This window comes from Pleurodeles waltl, chromosome 5 (assembly GCF_031143425.1).
Source record: "Pleurodeles waltl isolate 20211129_DDA chromosome 5, aPleWal1.hap1.20221129, whole genome shotgun sequence".
In the NCBI taxonomy this organism is placed as follows: Eukaryota; Metazoa; Chordata; class Amphibia; order Caudata; family Salamandridae; genus Pleurodeles; species Pleurodeles waltl.
The window spans coordinates 111,002,378-111,015,077 of NC_090444.1; positions in this window are offsets into that span (position 1 = coordinate 111,002,378).

The window sequence follows — 12,700 nt, forward strand, 5'->3', positions numbered from 1 at the left end:
GCACCACCCCTAGTATGCAAGATGATCCTTGTATGTGCAATGTTGCATAACATATGTATTCTGACTAATGTCCCTTAAGATGAACTGGTAAATGTCCTCAATGAGGAGGAGGATGACAATGGTGTAGCACAGGTGGAGGGGGAATAACAAAACACTGCTGCAGGAGTTTGCAGGAGACCACAAATTGTACTGAACTTCTACACCTACACACTGTGCAACACAAATCACCTTGTCAATTTCAACATTAAATCACTTTGCACCAGATTGTCCTTGGTGTACTTATTCTTTGCTACGTGTACCATTGGAAAGTTGCTCATACCTCAGAGAGCATGAAAAAACCACATCAGTTACAAAGAATGTTGGAGTATAGGTTGTGATGTAAGAGGGTCTAACACCTCCATGCCGTACATCAGTGTCACATAACTCACATTCATGTGGCTGTCGAAGTCCTAGATCCACGCACCAGAAATATTAAGTGGTGTAATTTAGGCATAGCGCCAATTATGCCACCTTGCACCACATCATGGCTATGCCAGGCAAGGTGTATACAATGGGGGCGTACATACTGTAGGGGCTGTATCAAAATGGTGTACTTTAAAATAAGGAACTAAACTGTGTCATATCTCAGGCGGGTAGCTGTAACACATGCACTGGGAAGGTGTGACAAGGGGGAACACCATTCGTATCAATGGACCATCATGGACTGGTCAAGGTAAGGAACAAAAGTTTTAGCCTAACCCTGCACCGTATAGCAATGGTGTTACGTATCCCTGAGCGCTATTGGCACCAACCGTGCCACATGGTGTGCTGTCCCACAAATATAGCTCACACATGTTGGCTGTGGAGTGCGCTAAGGGTTGCAAGACAAGTGGAGCAGCAATTGGTGCTGATCCACTCTCCACACATATGCCCCATAGCCAGGAATGATCAATAAAATGGGAGAATGCACCACCACATGAATGTGTGGGTGGAATGTAGGCAGAGTCTGTAGCACTTCTAATGTGCATTCTTACACATGTCACACAATTGTGTTGCCTTGACATATGCCTGAGACTAATCTGGAAATACATATGAAGACTGATGTATGGCCTAGGTAGGAAAGAGTTAGCAATTACCTACAATGGTTGACATGTGTCTGCAAGGTAACTTAGTATAGTCTGCATGATACCATCACACACCACATATGAAAACATACCTCTCATTAACACTCACATTCCTGACCAAGAGAAAGTGACCTATGCGGACCAATATCATAAAATGTCTAGGTCTCCCAAATGGCAATCTGCTTTGGGATGTGTATGTAAGTCTAGCAATGTCCGAACATGTCGCAGACCCATCCTAAATTGAATGGGTGAAGAAAGAGACAGAAATGTTGCATGTGGCAAATCAAATATACATAGCTGGGATGACTTCACACAACAACAATATACACTCATGGTGAACGTGACATAGGTTGACATAGATGTGAGTTCATGCCCATGTACACCAAAGGATGTGGAAGAACAAGTGAAAGACTCCCTCATACACTTGGAGATACAATATGGGGAGGACATTTGCACACTATACAAGTGCTGTGGCTGGTGTACTGTCATGTGTGTGTGGAAGTCATGTAATCTAGCAAATCCTGGAAATAGGAGGGAAACTATTGCGTAGCCAGTAGAAGAAGATATGTACACTATTGGACTTTTTCCCTTTTGCAGGGTCATCTCCAATCTTTATGCCTCCTTCCTCCTATTTTTTCTGACCTGTTGTTGTTGGCTTTAGGACTCTGGGTACTTTACCACTGCTAACCAGTGCTAAAGTACATGTGGTCTCTGTGTAACCTGTATTGTTGATTGGCCTTCCATGATTGGCATATTTGATTTACTAGTAAGTCCCTAGTAAAGTGCACTAGAGGTGCCTAGGGCCCGTAAATCAATTGCTACTAGTGGGCCTGCAGCACTGGTTGTGCCACCCACATGTGTAGCCCTGTAAACATGGCACAGACCTGCCACTGCAGTGTCTGTGTGTGCAGTTTTAAAGTGCCAGTTCAACATGGCAAGTGTACCCAGTTGCCAGGCCTAACCCTTCCCTTTTCTTACATATAAGACACCCCTAAGGTAGGCCCTAGGTAGCCCCATGGGCAGGGTGCAGTGTATGTTTAAGCTAGCTCATATATTAATTTTTTTTAATGCCCTGACAGTGAAATACTGCCAAATTCCGTTTTTACTGTGCAAGGCCTATCTCTCTCATAGGTTAACATGGTGGGCTGCCTTTAGACATTATTAAAGTGCAGATTCCCTTTAGGAGCAGATAGACATGTGGTTGTAGGGTCTCTGAACTCACAATTTAAAAATACATCTTTTAGTAAAGTTTGTTTCTAGAGTGTGTGTTTGAAAATGCCACTTTTAGAAAGTAGGCATTTTCGTGCTTAAACCATTTTGTGACTCTGCCTGTTTGTGGATTCCCTGTCTGGGTCAGTTTGACAGTTGGACTGTTTGCACCTCTCTCTAGACAGTTACACAAAGGGAGGTGGGGTGTAACCTGCATATCCTGATGAGCCATCTGTGCTGGGAGGGAGAGTATGAATGGTCACTTACACCTGAAATGGCTATGCCTGCACTCCCACAATGCAGTCTCCAAACCCCTGGTGTGTGTGTCTGGGGCCTGGCCTGGGCAAGGCAGGATCTTGAAAACAACAGAGACTACTAGGCCTACTTCAAAGGCAGAAAGGGGTATGAGAAGAGCACCCAAAACCCCTGAAAATTAGATCACTTCTGGAACCAAGAGGAACCTCTGCCAAGGAGGAGAGCTGGAAGCTGGAGGAGGAGTACTGCCCTTTTGCCTGTGACTGTGCTTTGCTGGGTTGGCCTGCAGTAGCTGTTTCTGCCTGAGAGAGGACAAAGACTGACTTTTGTGTCACTTACCACTGGTGAAGAATCTCCAAGGACTTGAACTGAGCTTGCCTCCTATTGTTAAACTCTCTGGGACGTCAAAGACTTCTCTCTGCTAGCACTTGGGCTTTCTGCTGAGAGTCCTGCCTGCCAAGTGGTGCCCTAACCTGTCTATGGGCCCTTGAAAGGTGCAGCTGGTGGAAAAGGACAGAAATCCATGCAAAGACTGCTGTGCAGGGAAACTTTTGACGCACCACCCGCCTTACGGCTGATAAACGACACGCCGCCGGCCTTGCGGCTACAATTGACACTCCACCTGGAAGATCGACGCAATGTGGATGGAGAAACGCAGCTGCTGTTAACAGCGCAAGCCCCCATGCAGCACAGTTTCTTGACACTGTACGACCAGATTTGAACACAACATCGCTGGGTGCGGAAAAACAACGCAAAGCCTGCCTGGATCCGAGGTACCCGTCCGGATCGACGCATCACTCTCTTGCGGGAGAGAAGAAACGAAGCACGCCGACCCGACCACAGGAGGAAGGACGCACATTCTCGCTTGTGAGTTGGAAATCAACACATCGCTGCCCTTTTCCGATGCACACTCACCCATGCAGCTTTATTTAGACACTACCCAGGTACGTTTGTACGCTAATAATGTTCTCACTGTTTTCTAAAGGATTTAAGACTCGTATGCTTTTTAAAATTCATATCTTGACTGTGTATGTTGAATTTTTTTAGATAAATATTATCTATTTTTCTAAACCTGTGTTGTGTCATTTTGTAGTGTTTTCACTGAGTTACTGTGTGTGTAGGTACAAATACTTTGCACCTTGCTTCTGAAGTTAAGCCTGCCTGTTCGTGCCTAGCTACCAAGGGGGTGAGCGGGGGTTAACTGAGGGTGATTCTCCTCCACCCTGACTAGAGTGAGGGTCCTTGCCTGGACAGGGGGTAACCTGACTGCCAACCAAAGACCACATTTCTAATATACATCTTCAGATTACATAAGTCACACGCAGCATCCTGTCCATGTATGACCGGACAATGTTGCTGTAGAAGATGTGTACAATGAGTAAGCAGTCTAAAGAATGCCAGCAATGTAGGACCAAATCTGTTCCAAACAAGATATGCCGGTAATGTTGGAGAGTGTACACACATAGACCAATACTGACTGTGCAACAGAACAATGTTATCATGTGATCACCCAACATTTATTCACAGAGGATGTCTGGGTCAGTACATAACCCTTTAATGTTTGCAACAACACAGCAATGTAGATGCACATTGCATATTATTCTGGAAAATACAAACAATGTATAACTATTTGTGTCAGACCATGCCAAATGATGGGACATGTCCTACATGAACAAGCAGCCAGTCCTCTGTACATGATAGGGCAAGCCTGACATCAAGTACCCCAAAGGAAAAAAAGATAATGCCAGGCCATTGAATCACATTTGTGCAGGCGTCTATCAGTAGGGGACTGCACATTGCGCTGCTGAAAAGCTATCATGATGAGGGGAGACTCCCGCCCAACACCCCCTAACTCCCATGCTGAGGCTACATTGACTCAGACACAGTCAGTGGCCTGATTGTATGTGCACCGTCACCCTGTGTCAAAACATGCATCCATGGGTCTGTGTGGACACACAAAGTCCCACAGCAGCAATGATCACTAGGGTGCCATCATTGCTTGACTGCAACCCTGCTACACAGTTGTATGCCATTGTATGTAACAGTCATAAAAAACATGTTGTGGTCGATTGTATTTACCAAGTTTGTGGCTTGCACACATATGTCTGAATTCTCAACACACATGTACCACTTCAATGGGACAGTCCTGGTATTGTGAATTGGAGTATGCACAAGAGTCTGCTTTCCAATGATGGACATCACATGATCATACATAGACTTAAATTACCTTCAGATCTGTTCCCATATAGGGAAACATAGGTGGCACTTATATGACTACACAGCCATGAAACTGTGGCCAACATATGTCTATGCTGGAAGATAGATTTGTGTGGTTTCAAATCACATTACCACACCGCTTTGGCATTCACTACACATGTCATTCCACACACACGTCACATAACAACCTTCATTGATACATGTGAGTACACCATCTCCTGCAACATAGATGCATGAGGAACCATTTGTTACATGTGTAGCATAGCATCATGAACCCTGAACCATACAACACACCACAGTGTGGGCACCCATGCACTCACATTGCCATGGGTTACGTGAAATCAACCCAGCCTTAGTCCACTGCATCCTCTGAGTACGATTTATCAAGGGTATTACATGCATGAACATTATATTGGACTTGGCCCATCATATCTAAAGTGGTGTCATCAAACGTACATTTGGAAATCAGACATGACAATGTGGTAGACTCCCATTTATGTGTTACGTCACATATGTACACTCCTAGTGCACATGTGGTAACATATATGTGAAAAAAGACTACCAACACATGCACATATGCAAATGATTTCAGTGTCTCACTACTCTTCAGATATTAAGCGAGGCAGCAGCCGTGCAAGTAGCCTTATTGTGCTGGCCAACAGTCATTACAGTACACAAAGAGAATACAACTGCTCCAGATGGATGTGGGACATATCTACGGATTGTAGCAAACTAGATGTGTGCAGATTTACCAACATGATCCACCCATCATGATAATTGTGAGTGAGCTTGGTCACATCACGTGTGTATTGAAGGTGGATGCTGAGTGTATACCTGGTTCGTAGGAGACATTAGACATGCATGTGCACAGCTAGTTCAATAAGAAGGAATACTGTAGCTGCACCCAGTGCAGTGCCACTTTCCTGTGCCCTTTAGGGTACTCATACAGGCTCCATGTGTGCACCGCATAAGAAATTTTGAACACAATACCACAAGGTAGGGGGCAATAGGTAAAAATTCTGTAGACAATATCGATGTACTGTTCAGGCATAGGGCAAACTATATGGGTACTAACCCTGAACTGTACATAGTGGCCCATTTTTAGCAATGGTGTGCCCCCTTGTAATGGCTGCTCTGAGCAGGTATTAACCCAATGACACATGACTGATGCATTGGCATTCCATAGAATTCCCAGTGCCAATTTTTCCTGTCCCCCTACCGGGTGAACCCCACCTTGCATCTACGAGGCCTGGCCAAGGCTTGATGCAGGTGCAAGGGATGTCAAAGTAGTGGAATGCATGCATTGAGCCACTTAGTGACTATGGCACAGGGTTTGGGACTTTTTTGGCCACTTGATCGTCACTAGTATGATGACACAAATGTTGTGCAAGGAGGCAGTAGTCCTCTTACCTACGGGCCCTAATGGTCAACAATGGATAGCCGTTAACCCATTGACATATACATGATACGGTAGATGGCTGGTAGGAGGTTTAGTCTGGATTTGGAGATTGACATTGTTGTGGAATGTCTGGTGGAGAGCATGTGTCATCTGAGGATGCTGTGTATATTGCATGTTTGGTCTACCTCTACCCAATGCAATATTTAATGCCATGTTCTCCTCATGTTTTAGCTGTCACTATGACCACAGCACAGAAGTGTGCTTTTGAAAAGAGGGCAGAGTGCTTTCGCCACATCATGGAGGTACAGGCAGGGTACGGGAAGATGGCCAGGAGGTATTGGCGTGAAAAATCTTAGGGGGCTTAGCTTGCCTTTCAAAATGAGGGACCTCCAAAACAGGCCTAAACTGTGCAGGGTACATCAGGTACAACATCTGGAGTCAGGGAGCCTCAGCTGGTCCAACCCCTCAATGGCATCAGCACCTATGCCGAGTCAGCCACCGTAACAGCCACCTGCAGCAGCCACTTACTCAAACTTTGAGGCGGAGATGAGGAGGGACATGGCAGCCATAATGGCAAGGTTGGACCAGCTAGAGAAGGACAATGCAAAGAATTACAGGTTGCTGAGGTTCTGTAAGAAGAAGCTGAAGAAGCTCTGAACATGTTGCTGCACAGCCTCCCAGTTCCTCCCCTTCTCCCGTTGTATATTGTGATCAGTTTTAGTGAGTTTTAGGTGGGTAGTGATAGGTTAGTTAAATAGATTAGATTAGTTGTAGGATAGAGTAAGTATAGTTGGGGGGGTTTAGTATTGTTTTTTGTTTTGGGGGGTTGGTTGGGGGTTAGGTTTAGGGTTTTATGTTTATATAAAAAGAAAGAATACAACATTTAAAAAATCTTTAAAATAAATCACAAAAAAATATATTTGTTTAGGATATAGGTTAAGTTAGTATATGTGTAGCCTTATTTTTAGTTGTCGTACTCGTATCTTGTCTCTTAAGGGGGGGGTGGGGAGACAGTGTTTAGTGTGTGGCGTTAAATGTTTAAGATAAGTTTAGGTTAGGAGAGATAGCGGGGATAAGTTTAGATAAGTTAGTGTAGGTTAGTTTAGTGTTGGATAGTGTCTAGGTTAGGTTTTAATAGGGTGTTGTTTTAATGTTGTAATAAATCCTGTTCATTTTAGACAATTAGGTATCCATGTTGATTGAGTGTCTGGGTGTTCTCATGTGTGCACTGGCCAAGTTAGAGGAACGCCTTAGGGTGTGCTTTCTGTATTGACTTACATGTATGACTATGTGTATCCTCTATGAGCAAGGAGCTGTCAGATTGGCTGCAATATGACATCAGCTACTCAAAACATTTGCAATCCCCAGTTCCTGACATTCACATTGGGTATGTATACAGAATCTTTGACAGGTAAGTATGGAACTGTCATCGGTGTGGTCTCTCAGAAAAAATCTTCTAAAGTGTGACACATATTTCTGAAACTTACTTGGAGTATGTATCCTGGCACACTGACAGCTGCCTGTCACTGATCACATTTGCCTCTTCTGTTCCACACATATTAGTTGTACTGGTGCTCTCATCATGGAAAATTCAAGACACTTGGTTCTGGCCCAATAATGCCATATGTCAACTTGCATGGATATGTGTTCATTACATGCTTTTAAGGCTCTGTAAGTTGGTTGTAGCCAACAACAACATCAGTCACCATTTTCATGTTAGAGTTCTAGTGTGTGGCATTGTGTCTTACAGTAAGCCACACGTGTAATTGGGTTCTGTTCCCATCGACATAGCTTCACACAATGCATACATTTAGATGAGTTGATGGATCACAGTAAAAGTTGACATGATACATGTGTAAATGGAGATTTATTTACATGTGCAAGTGTATTTTCCAATGTCCAGTTCACAGACCCCATGAGAGATCCTGAGCCACTTGTACATTCAGAGTCCAGGGATGAGGGACATATCACGAGACAGGGGTAGGAGAAGTGTGCATTAGTGAGGAAGTGTTAAAATTTACCATAGGTAGGAATTGAGATAATGACAGTCTATAGGAGATACGTCAACAGTGGTTGAGTGAAGAGGGCACATTGCCAGCTGTCACAACACTGACATGATCTTAAGCACAGAACTAAGGAGATACTGTCCATGTGGCACAGACTGGTGCTACTGGGTTGTTTTCTGTGAGAATGTTGTTCCTTCCACATCTTCATCTTCTGATGTCATGGGTCTCCTGTGTCATGGGTGGTGCTATTGTAGAAGTTGAGGGGGGCACACACACATCAGGGGATAGAGATGTGTAATCAAAGGTCCTGGCAGCTGTCATTTTTGGGAACGCATAAGGCATCACTGCAGCAAGGATGAACTGCTGATTTCTCAAAAGTACAGCAACATCATGGTGGTAGGCAGCCATGTTTTCCCTGAGGGAGGCCACTTCCCACTGTATGGACTCCAGGGTATTTTGTATAGCCCCCAACCTGTTGTCTATCATGCTGCAGCCACTTTGTGAGGGCAATTGTTGAAGCCTCTGCCTCATGACAGCAGGTATGTCAGCCAGGGTCTGCTGGAGTCCACGTAGCGGGGAGTGGGTGCCTCTGATGGCAGCTGAGTTGTCCTTATTTGGACTGAGGCACCTCTGCACTCCCTCTAGGCTGCCTGCCATCGTCTCAATCCCCACCTGCACCTACCTGGCCAGCTCCCACTGGACTCTTACCACTGTCCTCTGAAAGGTGATGTCTAGGTCCTTGGAGTCCAGGGCTGTGGCAGGACTGGTTGGTGTTGTGTGTTCGTAGTTGGCTGGTTCATGTGAAGATCCCGCAATGCTGTGTGTCCTCCTTGCGACTGGAGGTGGTGTCTGGAGGGAACCTAGGATGTCCTGGAGAGTCTCTTCATTGATGGTGGGCAGCTGGTCATCCATGTCATCTGCAAAATTCAGGACAGGCAGGTCGGCAGGAGGTAAGACATCATCCTTTGCAATGAGATAGCAAAATTTCGATCTTTGACTGTAGTGGCTGTTGACATTGCTCAACATTTACTTGCTACTGGAGGCTCAGTGTCATGTTAAAGACCTCAGGTTGTAGTTGATAATTATTTGTTGCATTGTGCATCACACATGGGGCAAACTTTCACGTTAATTTGTGCATTAATCCCACACCACCATCTTCCTTGCAGGCCCCTTGCCCTTGACACCATGGCAGCACGTCATTTATCTTCCTATTCACCATAGTGGACATTGCCAAACTAGTGTAATGTTTGTTGTCACTCTTTTGGTGCTTTACTGCATTGGCACCATTAATTATGGCACTAGTGTAGCAAAGCAGAGGTAGGTCCATTGCTTACAATGGTTGTGTTACTTTGTCATCTGCCTTTAGCAGGCCCCACACATGTGCTAATTGGATGGCACAGTGCAGTCATTATGGGTTGTCTGTCCCATAAGTTCGTCCCTCCCTACATTTGGGACATTTCCTTGCATACAGCCTATCTGCCACAGACAGATGTTGGTGTAAGGATGTACAGTGTGGATCAATTCATGCATTTTGAGACTTTGTTGATGTGGCACAAGGGGAATGGGAAGCTTGGATCCACAGGGCAACTATTTGTATGATGGTACAGTTGCATTACCGGCTAATGACATTGTGCCCATAGTGTAACATTGATGCCACTTGTGCCAGTTCTTATGCATGAAGGTGTCCAACCAGTCACACTACTCAGAAAACATTGTTACATGGTGATATTGAAGCTACTTGTAGAGCTGCACAAATGATGATCACAGACATGCCCCATGTGTTGTATGAGTTCATTTTAGTGCCCATTCCCAAATGGCACATGGAGGTGTGTGAGAGTTGTTGTTGGGCCACCCTGTTCCACATGTTGCACACTGAGGCTCTGATTTTTTCTTAAGTGGCGCAGCTCGATCCAGCGGCAATAATAGTTGCACCGTGCCGCCCCACTTTTGTAGCGCAGGGATGTGCCGTGTTTTCTAGAATACAGCACACCCCTGCGTTTCCCCCAGCACCTGCGCAGATTTGTTATCCCTGCACCAACACAGGCATCCTTGCACCATAGTGCAAAGGTGCCTGCGTTGAGTGGATAGATTGTTTATATGTAGAAAGGTGTCCCTTCCTGCACATAAACAATCTTTTATGGCAAGGTGGCATTTCTGTGTGTGCTGCAGGATGCAGTACATATGGGAAGGGCACTGACAGCAGGATGATGGAAAGCATTTTGCCTTGTTGCGCCATCCTGACACCACCCCTGCGGTGGTGTTGACTTTAGTCACAGTCTCTGTTGACATGTCTTATTTCCAGGGCACTGTTTCCCCGACACAGGGGTAGTTAAAACTAAAGTAGGAGTTGGGATCGTTTTACCAACTCCTACTTCCAAGATGGATGCTACTAGGCCATTTTCCATCTCTATGACCTCTAGGCAATCATAACTAGAGTAGGACTTCTTGAATGAATATGGCGTCATACCTGAACGCCGGTTCAAGGAAATCATGACACTGTAACACAGGATTTATCCTGGATTTAACCCCTCACCTCTGAGACAGTGGTTGTTAGCGACACTAGTGCTTCATTGAAAGAGTTTACCCTGGAGTGCCACCTCTTTGCTCAGTGAGAAATCCTGTAACAATTTGCAAAATTTCAGGCTCTCTTTTGAGTTCCTTTTCAACCTAGGTAATATTGATTCCACTGTCACAGTTCTGGTACCCTTTTTGAGGTTATTCATCCGGTTTATGTATCTCTTCTCTCCAAAGGAGTTTTCAGGTGATAGTGCCAGAGCAGAGGGATGTCAAGGTCTTGCTACTGAGGCCACTGTGTCTCTTCCTTTCTTGTCCATCTGAGATAAGGATTACCTCTTACTGTAGCCACAATGGTGGTCATTACAACCCTGGCAGTAGGTGTTAAAGCGGCGGTAAAACCGCCAACAGGCCGGCGGGAAAAAAATGGAATTCCGACCGTGGCGGAAACCGCCAACATAGACAGCCACTTTAACACTCCGACCGCCAAGACAGGCGGACAATGTACCGCCCACATTATTACAAGCCACCAATCCGCCACCTTTTCCGGGGCGGATTCACCGCGAACAAAAACACGGCAAAAACAAGACTTGGAAGGGAAAACGCTCACCTCTATACATCCCACGAGGAACCAGGATGCCATGGAACCAGAACTTCAGATTCTTCCAGCCCTTATCTTCCTGCTCCTCTACCAGGAGCACGAACGCCGGTGGCGAAGACCACAGTGAGTACTGCACCTACGACGCAGGGGAGGGGGGAGGGGAAAAACAGTGACACACACATGCAACATGCAAAACCCCCACCCCCACCCTCACCCACGACAACACACACACCAATACATCATGATACATCACAGTTACACCCCCCAAACCCCTCTGGAAGAATGCAAGGACAAAAGGAAATGAGTCGAATGACTGTAATATATACGAAGACAGTAATCAAAAATATATACATATATTAAGATATTCACACTATAAACAAATATGTACACCAAGAATACAAGTACAAGGTATTCCACTATCATAGTCCGTGGACCACTGGGCCCAAAAGGCATGGGCGAGGCCCACACTCAATACCCGAACAAGACGGAGAGAACACTGCTGGGGCATCAGATAGAAATAAAACAGGCACCTCAGGGGGAAGGGAAGGGGGTGCACCTCAGCCCGATGAGTGCATGACGCCAGATCCACGAGAGGGCTCCATGCCCATTGATGTATCCTGTGGAGTGCAAAGCCACAGTGTCTCAAGTCTCTCCAGTGGGTGGGTTGCCCACTGCTATATCCTGGGGAGCGCAAAGCCACAGTCTCTCAAGTCTCTCCAGTGGGTGGTTTGCCCACTGCTATATCCTGGGGAGTGCAAAGCCATAGTCTCTCAAGTGGATAACATTCTCCACTGGTTTCTGGAGGGGGCTTTGTGCCCAGAGTACTTCATCCTGCCAAGGACTGAGGTAGTGGGTGTGATACTCCACTGGTTCTGGAGGGGGCTTTGTGCCCAGAGTGCTTCATCCTGCCAAGGACAGAGGTAGTGGATGCCTTTCTCCACTGGTTCTGGAGGGGGCTTTGTGCCCAGAGTGCTTCATCGTGCCAAGGACTGAGGTAGTGGATGTGATACTCCACTGGTTCTGGAGGGGGCTTTGTGCCCAGAGTGCTTCATCCTGCCAAGGACAGAGGTAGTGGATGTGATACTCCACTGGTTCTGGAGGGGGCTTTGTGCCCAGAGTGCTTCATCCTGCCAAGGACAGAGGTAGTGGATGCCTTTCTCCACTGGTTCTGGAGGGGGCTTTGTGCCAGAGTGCTTCATCCTGCCAAGGACTGAGCTAGTGGATGCCTTTCTCCACTGGTTCTGGAGGGGGCTTTGTGCCCAGAGTGCTTCATCCTGCCCGTGGCGGCCTCAGTAGCGGCAGAATCATTGGCGCTCACTGGCCTGCAGTGCTGCTGGCGGCGGTGTCCTGGGCAGCAGGGATGGTGGCAGCAGTGTCCTGGGCAGCGGGGATGGTG